Source organism: Bufo gargarizans, chromosome 2 (assembly GCF_014858855.1).
Source record: "Bufo gargarizans isolate SCDJY-AF-19 chromosome 2, ASM1485885v1, whole genome shotgun sequence".
NCBI lineage: Eukaryota > Metazoa > Chordata > Amphibia > Anura > Bufonidae > Bufo > Bufo gargarizans.
The window spans coordinates 546311839-546325927 of NC_058081.1; the positions used below are offsets into that span (position 1 = coordinate 546311839).

The 14089-nt window shown below is 43.7% G+C and overlaps 1 protein-coding gene across 1 annotated transcript in view; it reads right to left on the bottom strand.

The window, feature by feature from the left end:
• LOC122926657 (sulfotransferase 2B1-like) overlaps window positions 1–7628 on the bottom strand; it is a 92603-nt gene extending 84975 nt beyond the window's left edge. Inside the window, exon 1 of the mRNA XM_044278098.1 lies at window positions 7551–7628. The gene's annotated coding sequence lies outside the window, so the exon portion shown is untranslated. The remainder of the gene's footprint in view (window positions 1–7550) is intronic.
• Between the last annotated feature and the right edge of the window lie 6461 nt (window positions 7629–14089).

Sequence of the window (14089 nt, forward strand, 5' to 3'; positions counted from 1 at the left end):
CATACCGTATGTCACCATGCACAGGTTTTCGGCAGAGATCTTCAATCAAGACGGCAGCTGGCGGCCCATTGCGAGCAAATGGAGGAGGTATGAATGAATGTTTTGTTTTTTATATTATTTCAAGTAAATCGATTCACTTACACGAAGCACGAAGAAATTCGGCTTCGAGGCTAATCGAATTTATCCTAAAATTCGGATCGAATTCCACTTCGTGAGATTCGATTCGCTTATCTCTAGAGCACACCCCTGATAAAGGGCATACCCCCTGAGCTGCCAGCCTGAAGATACGCTAGCAGAGGCATTGAAGCAGTGAAGGGGGAAGCCGGGTTCAGGATCCATGTGAGGTACAGGGCTGGTTCTAGCTTTGTTAAAAAAGAGATTGTACTATATGAAGTCCAATTTTCATTTTTTACATCAATCTTGGCATAACTCGTATGATTTGAGTGTATGGGGCTAAGCAGCACTAACAGACAAATTGCTGATGGACACAAAATAATAGACACATTTTATTAATGTCCATTTAAAGATGGGCAGAAGAAAACAGCAGAACACTGACATGAACGTGCTGAACAAAGGTGTTAATGGAGAGAGTATGTGTATGTGTGGTATATTGTGCTGTTGTTGTGGTATATTATCCTGTTGTTGTGATATATTGTGCTGCACTTATTCTATTTTATTTTTTTGTGCTTCTGGGGATGTATTTTATTCTGCATTGTGGTGTTGTTTCTGCCTGGGGAGGAATTTTGTGTAGCACTATTGTATTTTATACTGCTAGGGGACATTATGTGCCCTGTACATTAGTATTTGGTTGGCACCGCTATGTCCAGCTAGGAGTATTATGGGAGTTTTACAATGGCATTTGCTTGGTGCTGCACCATAGCATTTGCTTGCTGTGAGGCCCAGACATCACCATGGATTGGATGGTGGGGCCAAAGTAGAAAAAGTTTGAGAAGCTCTGGTCTATGCAATACAGAACACGAAAATTGTTACTGATCAAGCACTGCCCTGTGTGTGTGTTTTTTTGTTTTGTTTTTTTTGCCTGTGCACAATCAGCTTTGTTAACACTGTATTTCCAATTAGATAGATTTTCACAGTTTGGTTGCGATGGAATTTTTGAAATCACAGCAGAACAGCTGTGCTGAGAAATCAAAATATGTTGAAAAACTGCAAAAAACACCTATGAACTCATTCTTTGGTGGCTCTTCTAATATACATACTGTATTTATGGCATTGTGAAGAGGGAAGTGGTTCTTCCAGTGTACTGATGCATGTAATGTTTTGCTGCTTTTTTACAACTGTACATGGCAGTGGCCTTCTAATGATATGCAAGTGTATTTTGTCTCCCTCCTTTCTGGGCTGGCAGCAGGGAAAAGACTAGTCCGTTCTGCAATGCTATTGGGAGATGTCCAGGTTGACTTCGGCACCTGTGGCATGGTTGCCAGGGGTGTCCAACTGGGCAGTGCTAGTTGATATAAGGGAATTCTTTCCACCCTGAAAGAGTCCGTTCACTGAATGCCAGATGTCAGAAACAGTAGCCTTATATCAACTAGCACTGCCCAATTTTTTTTTTATTATTGCATTGTACTTATTTTAAGCTAAAAGTTTTTTTTTCAATTGGTCTTTATTAACAATATGGGATCATTTTTTTCTGTACAGACCTGACATGCTCCACTAGCTGCCTGTGGATTTTTTGTCTTTTCCGTCACCTGAGGAGCAGACACACTCCTTATCTCTGCTCTCTGACATTATAAAAGCACATTAAAGCTCAATCCTTACCTGACTGATACAAATGTGGCTTAAATAAGTGTTTATGACCTCTCAGTAGTTTAGAGATAAGGTTTATGAGATGACCAGCACAAAGTGAAAGTGAAAGTACCAGCCACACAGCCACAAAAATGGTACCAATTATACAAAAAACAAACCCCCATACAACTCTGTAGACTGAAATATAAAAAAAGTTATAGCTGTCAGAATATGGTGATGCAAAGAAAGTTTAGATTTTCGTAAAAAGGGTTTTATTTTTTAAAAGTAATTAAACAAAATAAAAACAATTCAAGTTTGATACTACGGCAATCGTATTGAGCCACAGAATAAAGATGGTGTGTCATTTTTAGCGCATAATCAACATCATAATGTCAAAACCACAAAAAACTTTTTTTTTCAATTTTACCCCACAAATAATTTTTGTCCCGTTTTCCAATACAAGACATGGTACTGTAACTTAAATGGTGGCATTAAAAAAATGCATCTTGTCCCGCAAAAAATAAGCCCTTATATGGATCATATGTAGAAAAAAGTTATGGCTATTGAAACGTGAAACGTGGGGAGGAAAGAATAAATAAAAAAATGGAAAAATGAAAATAGGCCTGGCCTTTAAGGGGTTAACCCCTTAGGGACTTAGGGCGTACCGGTACGTCCTGTTTCCCGAGTCCTTAAGGACTCAGGGCGTACCGGTACGTCCTAACTTTAAACAGACATTGCAGCGTGGCGGGGGTTAATAGGAACAGTATGCCTGCTGAAATCATTCAGCGGGCATCCTGCCGTATCAGCGATCGCCGCAAACTGCAGTTCAATTCAGACCTGCGGTTTGCGGCTTTTACCTGCGGTTGATGCGGCTCTGTGGCAGTGCCATCGGGTCCTCATGCGGCTGTAGGGGGGACCTGATGGCATGGAAGGCAGCGCGATGTCTAAGAAAGGCATCGCGCTGCCTTCCGGTGAAGAGTCTGCGAGATTCAGCCCCCTGGATCTCGCAGGCCGGAAGCTGTATGAGTAATACACACAGTATTACTCATACAGCCAATGCATTCCAATACAGAAGTATTGGAATGCATTGTAAAGGATTAGACCCCCAAAAGTTCAAGTCCAAAAGTGGGACAAAAAATTAAGTGAAAAAAAGATAAAAAAAATTAACTTTTTCCCCAAAAAAATTAAAAGTTTCAAGTAAAAATAAACAAAAACGTTATTTTCCCCAAATAAAGTTAAAAAAATATTGGTAAAGAATAGGGGGGAAAAAAAGTATACATATTAGGTATCACTGCGTCCGTATCGACCGACTCTATAAACATATCACATGACCTAACCCCTCAGATGAACACCGTAAAAAATAAAAAATAAAAACTGTGCTAAATAAACCATTTTTTTGTCACCTTACATCACAAAAAGTACAACAGCAAGTGATCAAAAAGGCGTTTTCCCACCAAAATAGTACCAATCTAACCGTCACCTCATTCCGCCAAAAATGAGCCCCTACCTGAGACAATCGCCCAAAAAATAAAAAAAACTATGGCTCAGAATATGGAGACACTAAAACATAATTTATTTTGTTTTAAAAAAGCTGTTATTGTGTAAAACTTACATAAATAAAAAAAAAGTATACATATTTAGTATCGCCGCATTCGTATCGACCGGCTCTATAAAAATATCACATGACCTAACCCCTCAGATGAACACTGTAAAAAAAAAAAAAAAGCTGTAATAAATGAACCATTTTTTGTCACCTTACATCACAAAAAGTGTAATAGCAAGCGATCAAAAAGTCATATGCACCCCAATATAGTGCCAATCAAACCGTCATCTCATCCCGCAAAAAATGAGATCCTACCTAAGATAATCGCCCAAAAACAGAAAAAACTATGGCTCTCAGATTATGGAGACACTAAAACATGATTTTCTTTTGTTTCAAAAATGATATTATTGTGTAAAACTTACATAAATAAAAAAAATATATACATATTAGGTATTGACGCGTCCGTATCGACCGGCTCTATAAAAATATTGCATGACCTAACCCTTCAGATAAACACCGTAAAAAAAATTAAATAAAAACTGTGCTAAATAATTTTTTTATCACCTTACATCACAAAAAGTACAACAGCAAGCGATCAAAAAGTCACACGCACCACAAAATAGTGCCAATAAAACCATCATCTCATCCCGAAAAAATCATACCCTACCCAAGGTAATCTCCCCAAAACTGAAAAAATTATGGCTCTCAGACTATGGAAACACTAAAATATGTTTTTTTTTGCTTCAAAAATGAAATCATTGTGTAAAACTTACATAAATAAATAAAAAGTATACATATTAGGTATCGCCGCATCTGCAACAACCTGGTCTATAAAAATATCATATGATCTAACCTGTCAGATGAATGTTGTAAATAACAAAAAATAAAAACGGTGCCAAAACAGCTATTTCTTGTTATCTTGCCTCACAAAAAGTGTAATATAGAGCAACCGAAACTCATATGTACCCTGAACTAGTACCAACAATACTGCCACCCTATCCTGTAGTTTCTAAAATGGGGCCACTTTTTTCGAGGGGTGCATCAGGGGGGCTTTAAATGGGACATGGTGTCAAAAAAAACAGTCCAGCAAAATCTGCCTTCCAAAAACCGTATGGCATTCCTTTCCTTCTGCACCCTGCCGTGTGCCCGTACAGCTGTTTACGACCACATATGGGGTGTTTCTGTAAACTACAGAATTAGGGCCATAAATATTGAGTTTTGTTTGGCTGTTAACCCTTGCTTTGTTACTGGGAAAAATTTATTAAAATTGAAAATTTGCCATAAAATTGAAATTCTGAAATTTCATCTCCATTTGCCAATAACTCTTATGGAACACCTAAAGGGTTAACGACATTTGTAAAATCAGTTTTGAATACCTTGAGGGTTGTAGTTTCTTAGATGGGGTCACTTTTATGGAGTTTCTACTCTAGGGGTGCATCAGGGGGGCTTCAAATGGGACATGGTGTCAAAAAAAAACAGTCCAGCAAAATCTGCTTTCCAAAAACCGTATGGCATTCCTTTCCTTCTGCGCCCTGCCATGTGCCCGTACAACCACATATGGGGTGTTTCTGTAAACTACAGAATCAGGGCCATAAATATTGAGTTTGTTTGGCTGTTAACCCTTGCTTTGTAAAAGTAAAAAAAAATATTAAAATGGAAAATCTGCCAAAAAAGTGAAATTTAGAAATTGTAACTCTATTTTCCATTAACTCTTATGGAACACCTAAAGGGTTAACGACATTTGTAAAATCAGTTTTGAATACCTTGAGGGTTGTAGTTTCTTAGATGGGGTCACTTTTATGGAGTTTCTACTCTAGGGGTGCATCAGGGGGGCCTCAAATGGGACATGGTGTCAAAAAAAAACAGTCCAGCAAAATCTGCTTTCCAAAAACCGTATGGCATTCCTTTCCTTCTGCGCCCTGCCATGTGCCCGTACAACCACATATGGGGTGTTTCTGTAAACTACAGAATCAGGACCATAAATATTGAGTTTGTTTGGCTGTTAACCCTTGCTTTGTAAAAGTAAAAAAAAATATTAAAATGGAAAATCTGCCAAAAAAGTGAAATTTAGAAATTGTAACTCTATTTTCCATTAATTCTTGTGGAACACCTAAAGGGTTAACGACGTTTGTAAAATCAGTTTTGAATACCTTGAGGGGTGTAGTTTTTTAGATGGGGTCACTTTTATGGAGTTTCTACTCTAGGGGTGCATCAGGGGGGCTTCAAATGGGACATGTAAAAAAAAACAGTCCAGCAAAACCTGCCTTACAAAAACTATGTGGCATTACTTTCCTTCTGCGCCCTGCCGTGTGCCCATACAGCGGTTTACGACCACATATGGGGTGTTTCTGTAAACTACAGAATCAGGGCCATAAATATTGAGTTTGATTTGGCTGTTAACCCTTGCTTTGTAACTGGAAAAAAAATTATTAAAATGGAAAATCTGCCAAAAAAGTGAAATTCTGAAATTGTATCTCTATTTTCCATTAATTTAAGGGTTAACAAAGTTTGTAAAATCAGTTTTAAATACCTTGAGGGGTGTAGTTTATAGAATGAGGTCATTTTTGGGTGGTTTCTATTATGTAAGCCTCACAAAGTGACTTCAGACCTGAACTGGTCCCTAAAAATTGGGTTTTTGAAAATTTCTTAAAAATTTCTAAGCCTTGTAACATCCCAAAAAAATAAAATATCATTACCAAAATGATCCAAACATGAAGTAGACATATGGGGAATGTAAAGTAATAACTATTTTAGGGGGTATTACTATGTATTATAGAAGTAGAGAAATTGAAACTTGGAAATGTGAAATTTTTTACAAATTTTTGGTAAATTGTGACGTAAAAACAATCTCAGAATGGCCTGGATAAGTCAAAGCGTTTTAAAGTTATCAGCACTTAAAGTGACACTGGTCAGATTTACAAAAAATGGCCAAGTCCTTAAGGTGAAATAGGGCTGAGTCCTTAGGCTAGGTCTACACGACGACATTTGTCGCGCGACATTTTGTTGCACCAATGTCGCGCGACAATTTTTATAATGGCAGTCTATGGTGTCGCACTGCAACATGCGACATGCTGCGACTGCGACGTGACAGTCGCAGAAAATCCATTCAAGATGGATTTTTCTGCGACTGTCGCGTCGCAGTCGCAACATGTCGCATGTTGCAGTGCGACACCATAGACTGCCATTATAAAAATTGTCGCGCGACAAATGTCGTCGTGTAGACCTAGCCTTAAGGTGGAATAGGGCTTAAGGAGTTAAAGACCCGACTTCCGCTGTACATGTATGGCAAAGGTTGGGAAGGGGTTAAACAAAGTTTATCATTGAAAACAACCCTTTCAGTAATAACAGCCACCCAGATCGGCTAATCACTGTGGATGCAGCCCCTGGAATCCCTGCTGATTAGCTACTTCCCAGTTTTCTTGGACAAGTTTTTTTTTCTGAAATAAATGGACAGACTGAGTCCTTCAGATTAGAAGAATTGTGGTACAGTTACTCAAGAACCCATGGAGCTCCATAACAAAAACCTGGAATCGAGCCACTCCCCGTCATGAGAAATTTCAGCAGCAAGTTCACAACATAAAAAACTTTATGAGTATGTTGGCTTCCCCAATGCACCAGGATAATGCACATGGTGATGTCATGATAGTGAAATAATGTGCACAGTGAAGTTACAGCACAGGCATAATGCACACAATGATGTCACAGTACAATAATACGGCTCACAGTGATATCACAATGGTATGATAATATGCACGGTGATGTACAGAAATAAATCAGTTGATTTCCATGTACATCACTAACTGTACATACTGTATGTCTGAGGGGAGATTGCCCCCAAAGCTGTGGCTTGTTACACTGTTAGGGCTCAAGCATACAAACGTATTTTCTTTCCGTGTCTGTTCCATTTTTTTTGCGGACCGTATGCAGAACCATTCATTTCAATGGGTCCAGAAAAAAAAAACGGAAGTTACTCCGTGTGCATTCCGTTTTCGCATGTCCGTTCCGCAAAAAAACAGACAAGAATAGTACTGTTCTATTAGGGGCCAGCTGTTCCGTTCCGCAAAATACAGAATGCACTTGGACGTCATCCGTATTTTTTGCAGATCCGTTTTTTGCCCATTCTTTTATTTTGTCATTGTGAGACAGCACCCAGGCAGCTGACCTGACAGCAGGCACACAGAAGTGTATGCATGTAGAAAAGAGTTATATTAAAAGTCATGTTCATTGATTTTAATTTATAAGAAAAAACATAAGTGAAATGTACCTTAGGAGTGAACCGATAGCAGAGCTTCCAAAAGACGTCCTTTAACTTGCTGTAACCAGAACTAAGCCTTCAGTTTCCTTTTCCGCGGGAAGGTCAGAACTAGAGGTAATTCTAGTGTCAAATCCCTGAAAATTATCTTGTGTGACTTGGACTTTACACACTGGTTTATTAGCTCAGAAGCATTCTTTAGCTTGACGACATATATATATTTACACCCATCCATTCCCTGCCAGTTCGCACACAGTAATCATTACTGTATATTTACTGGCAGGCAAGGCCTAGCCTGATGGCCGTCCTGTCACTGCGGGCAGGGCCAGCTCCAGGCTCATGTGGGCCCTTGGGCGGTAAAGTCTCAGTGGGCCCCTCTTTGAGTACAGATAATATAGTAGATGTCCCCTGCAGTCCTATGTAACAGCACAGATAACACAGTGATGGCTATCTGAGTACAGAAAATGTAGTAGTGTTAGGCTAATTTCACACTCGCGTTTGGTGCGGATCCGTCATGGATCTGCACAGACGGATCAGTTCAGATAATACAACCGTCTGCATCCGTTCAGAACGGATCCGTTTGTATTATCTTTAACATAGCCAAGACAGATCCCTCTTGAACACCATTGAAAGTCAATGGAGGACGGATCCGTTTTCTATTGTGCCAGATTGTGTTAGTTAAAACGGATGCGTCCCCATTGACTTACATTGTGTGCCAGGGCGGATCCGTTTGGCTCAGTTTCATCAGACGGACACCAAAGCGGAATAGAGATGGAACGGAGGCAAACTGATGCATTCTGAGCGGATCCTTTTCCATTCAGAATGCATTAGGGCAAAACTGATCCGTTTGGACCACTTGTGAGAGCCCTGAACGGATCTCACAAACAGAAAGCCAAAACGCCAGTGTGAAAGTAGCCTTACCTGCAGCCCTATGTAAAACCACAGATAACGCTAGTGCTAATAATGTGTTAGTGCTACATGCAGTCCTATGTAAAACCACAGATAACACTAGTGCTGATAATGTGGTAGTGTTACCTGCAGTCCTATGTAAAGCCACAGATAACACTAGTGCTGATAATGTGGTAGTGTTACCTGCAGTCCTATGTAAAACCACAGATAACACTAGTCCTGATAATGTGGTAGTGTTACCTGCAGTCCTACATAAAATCACAGATAACACTAGTGCTGATAATGTGGTAGTTACCTGCAGTCCTATGTAAAACTACTGCTATCACTAGTGTAGATCGTGTGGTAGTGTTACCTGGAGTCCTATGTAAAACCACAGATAACACTAGTGTAGATCATGTGGTAGTGTTACCTACGTCCTTAGTGTGCCTCCCTGTGCCTCTCCCATGGACTCCATGCTGGCGGCGCTGCCTTCTCTTCCATCTTCTTCTTGACCCACACGTAACGTCCTCATGCAGCCGCGTCAAGAGATAGGAACACTGTGCGCATGGTGGTGGTGACACACACACACACACACAGGGAGAGACACACACAGGGACAGACACACACACAGGGACACACATACACACAGGGACAGACACATATATATGTACAGACACCTGTGCGATGGTGCGATCGTCAACCAACTTCTATCTAATGTGTGTGGCCACCTTGAGGGGGCATTAAAATTCCACCTTTAGTTATACTCCAAGCTTTTGTTACCTTCTAATATGACTCCCACTGATTCCCAGTTCTGAGGGGACATAGACTGGGGTTTAAAAGGGAATTATCAACATGTACCAGAAGGTGGTCTGAACTGTAACCCATTAGGCACTGGCTAGACTCTGATATGGAGTCTAAGCAATGCCTATTAAAAACCCACATAGGGGCACACACACATACACAGGGGCATACACACACAGGGGCACACACACATACACAGGGGCACACACACGCAGGGACAGACACACACACGCAGGGGCACACACACAGGGACACATACACAGGGGCACACACACACACAGGGACAGACACACACACGCACACACACACAGGGGCACACACACACAGTTAGGCCTCACCACACTCCAGTCTGGCTCCTCTCCATACAGGAAGACAGCTCTCTGCTCCTCCGGCTCCTCCCCCACTGGTCACATGGGCGGATGACATCAGGAAGGTCCTTTAGCCCAGTAGAAAACTCCATCTACCCTGTTCTAAGTCCTGGGGCCGGACAGCCCAGTAGTGTACTCTGTAAAAATTGTCTGCATTGCTGGGGTAAGCTGCCATATAATTTAGAACAGGCAGTTTAATGAAGACCAGGACACAGCTGCAGGATTGAGCGGGCACAGTGGGCCCTCCCCAGGAGCAGTGGGCCCCGGGAACGTGCCCGGGTGTGCCAGGTGCTGACGTCGGCCCTGACTGCGGGCCCCATTGCAGCTGTGACAGAATACATAAGATCCTGATATATCTACAGGGAGTGCAGAATTATTAGGCAAGTTGTATTTTTGAGGATTAATTTTATTATTGAACAACAACCATGTTCTCAATGAACCCAAAAAACTCAATAATATCAAAGCTGAATATTTTTGGAAGTAGTTTTTAGTTTGTTTTTAGTTTTAGCTATTTTAGGGGGATATCTGTGTGTGCAGGTGACTATTACTGTACATAATTATTAGGCAACTTAACAAAAAACAAATATATACCCATTTCAATTATTTATTTTTACCAGTGAAACCAATATAACATCTCAACATTCACAAATATACATTTCTGACATTCAAAAACAAAACAAAAACAAATCAGTGACCAATATAGCCACCTTTCTTTGCAAGGACACTCAAAAGCCTGCCATCCATGGATTCTGTCAGTGTTTTGATCTGTTCACCATCAACATTGCGTGCAGCAGCAACCACAGCCTCCCAGACACTGTTCAGAGAGGTGTACTGTTTTCCCTCCTTGTAAATCTCACATTTGATGATGGACCACAGGTTCTCAATGGGATTCAGATCAGGTGAACAAGGAGGCCATGTCATTAGATTTTCTTCTTTTATACCCTTTCTTGCCAGCCACGTTGTGGAGTACTTGGACGCGTGTGATGGAGCATTGTCCTGCATGAAAATCATGTTTTTCTTACCTTGCAGACTTCTTCCTGTACCACTGCTTGAAGAAGGTGTCTTCCAGAAACTGGCAGTAGGACTGGGAGTTGAGCTTGACTCCATCCTCAACCCAAAAAGGCCCCACAAGCTCATCTTTGATGATACCAGCCCAAACCAGTACTCCACCTCCACCTTGCTGGCGTCTGAGTCGGACTGGAGCTCTCTGCCCTTTACCAATCCAGCCATCTGGCCCATCAAGACTCACTCTCATTTCATCAGTCCATAAAACCTTAGAAAAATCAGTCTTGAGATATTTCTTGGCCCAGTCTTGACGTTTCAGCTTGTGTGTCTTGTTCAGTGGTGGTCGTCTTTCAGCCTTTCTTACCTTGACCATGTCTCTGAGTATTGCACACCTTGGCCCAGATTCAAGAAGCACTTGCGCGGGAACAAGTGTGATTTGCGCCGCGCAAGTACTGATTTGCTCCTATGCAAATTTGCGGCTGATTCTGTAAACCAGTTAAGCCTGAAATGCGGCCATTTTCCCGCGCACGCAGCCTAGCTGTTCCTGCGCAATTTTCGTGCAATTTTGCGCGGGGTGTAAGTTGCGCCTTCATGGAATTCCCTCAGCGAATATGCAAATTAGGTACTGCCGATGATTCAGAAACATGCGCGTGTGATGCGCATCTTGCGCTGGAAGCGTGCAAGCTTTTTTCCCTGGGCAAACTTGCTCCTGTTAAAAGCAGGGGCAAGTTAGCAAAAGATGGCCAAATGTCATCTGAAGGAGCGCGCAACTTCAGCAGCACCTAGACAGACGATCTGAACAAGCAGAGCACCCACATTTTCGGGACCTCACATCTGTGCACCAACATGCCAGGGGCAGCTATGGTTCTTGATATTCTATTGACTGAGCCGACTCGTAGGAGGGCACGGGAGAGGATTTACAGAGGGCGCTACAACCTTTTTCAGATGACTGATACTGAGGTGTATCGCATGTTTCGCTTTAGCCCTGAAGTCATCCTTGAGTTGGTAACAATCCTGCAGGATGACATCAGCAGCCCGACCCATCGGGGACAGGCAGTGCAGCCACTGGTGAAGGTAGTGGCAACCCTTCATTTTTTGGCAACTGGCTCATTTCAGCGCACAGGTGGAGTGGTGGCGGGGATGTCCCAATCCAGCATGAGCAGGTGTGTGCACCAAGTGATCCCTGCAATACTCAGACGAATGGGCACACAATTTATCAAACCAACCACGGCTGACGTGCGGCAGAAGGCAATCAGTGATTTTTATTTATTAGCCAGATTTCCACGCACTGTGGGTGCAATAGATTGTACCCATGTGGCACTACGCCCCCCCCCCCCCCCCCCCCCCCCGGCACCTCGAGCAGATCTACTGCAACAGGAAACATTGGCATTCGATAAATGTGCAGATGATTGTGGATGCACATGGCCTCATATGGCATGTCCGTGCCAAACACCCAGGGTCAAGCCATGACAGTTTTATTTACCGACACAGCCCCATCCCAACCGAGTTTGACCAGAACATGTATGGAGACAGCTGGCTGATTGGTGAGTGACATGGGTGTCAGGTATGACTGCCCCCCCCCCCATGATGCACACATCACAAGGGGCACATGCACGACTAACATCCTCCTGTCTTTTCCCTTCCAGGTGACTCTGCCTATGCCCTGGGACCTCACATGATGACCCCATTTCGTAACCCTCAAACACCAGGAGAGGAAAGATATAACGAAGCCCATGCACGTACCCGTGCGGTGGTGGAGCGCACATTTGGCATCCTTAAATCTCGATTCAGATGTCTGGATAAATCAGGGGGGACCCTATTGTATTCACCCAACTTTGTATGCCAAATCGTAGGGGCATGTAGTATTCTCCACAATTTAGCTCAAAGAAGGGGCATGCACATTGAGCTACGCAATGACCTTACCCCCGAACCACGCAACCCCCCCCCCCCCCCCAAGAAACACTACCGGATCTTCTGAGGGAAGAGCAATCCGGAATGGTCTTGTGGAACGTCTCTTTGCACATTAAACACACCCTGATCTTGTCACAAGTATAATGTATGTATGTACACCACTGTAGTCCCTAGCACACACCCGACACATGCACCCCCAATTGGATTAGACCCAACAATACCCCATGGTATTAGGGAGCAGCAACGCCGCGTCAAGGCTCCAATTATGTTGCTGTCCATTCATACACCTTTCACATGGCAGAGGGTGACACCCCTTTTCCAGCAGGAGTGCCACCCCCCCCCCCCCCCATTCACACACCAGTCACACTGTAGTATACACTCCTCACCGTGTGTAGGGACTACAAATAAATCTAAAAACTCATATCCTGAGCATATAAAAAAAAAATAATCTCATACCCTGAGCATATCGAAAAATAATAAAAAAAATCATATTGTGTTGAGCAAAAAAATGTAGACATAAAATTATTTTTTTGTTTTTTTCTTTGGGCCAAGGGTGCCCCGGCTCTGGCTCCTCAATCTCCGTGGTGCGGAGGAGGCATGGGGTGGGGATGGAGGGGTGGGGGGAGGAGGGGGGGGAGGAGCATCAACCCCTACTTCCACACTCCTTGCAGGTGGTGGCTGCATGCCCTCCATGGCGTTGGCCAGGCGGGCAAGGATGGTGTTGGTCTGGGCCAACATCCGCATTTGGCGGGTGGTGGTATCCCGCTGATGCCGGCGGGTAACTCTCGCCTCCTCCTGCACTGCAACGGTGTTGGCCTGCACAGCAGCGGTATTGGCCTCCACCGCAGCTGTCATCCTGCTTAACAAAGCTGGTGTGGTCTCCAGAGCCACCAAGCAGGTGACTATGGCCTTAGAGTTGCCACTAATTTCCCCCAGGCTCTGTGCCACATGTTTGTCCCGGTCCTCATGCAGGGTGAGGGCATGCTGCATAGAGGTGGAGGTGGATGCCATGCTGTCCGCCAGACGACGCACCTCTCCCACCATGGCCCCTATATGGCGGGTCTGCAGGGCCTGCTCCTCCAGCAGACCGTCACGGAGGCTGGAGGATATATGCCTCGTTTTGGACAGAGCCTTCCTGGGAGGAGAGGCTCGGCCACGGACAGAGGGAGAAGGGGAGGGGTCCACAAGGGAGGGGCTTGCCCTGGAGGGGGATGACGTGCTGGGCGGGGGGGTGGTGGGTTGCACAGGGATGGTGGTATCCTCCTGGAGGGAGCCAGAGTCCTCCTGGATGAGGAAAAAGGAATCCTCCTCCAATACCACTTGCTCCTCCATACTTGGCCCCGGTATGATCTCCTCCTGGACCAGCATAGCCAGAATGTCCATAGGGGCCTGACTGGACCCCTGGCTCTGGTCTGGATGGGCTGGGTCGAGCCGCAGCCGAAGACGGCCCAGCTTCTTCTTCCTCATCACCACCTGTGGATGACACCAAAACGACATATTTTGCTGGTGCAACACACTTCTCATATGTTCACTTGTACCCCCTCCCATGATGCACAGCAGATATGAAAGAAAAATAAC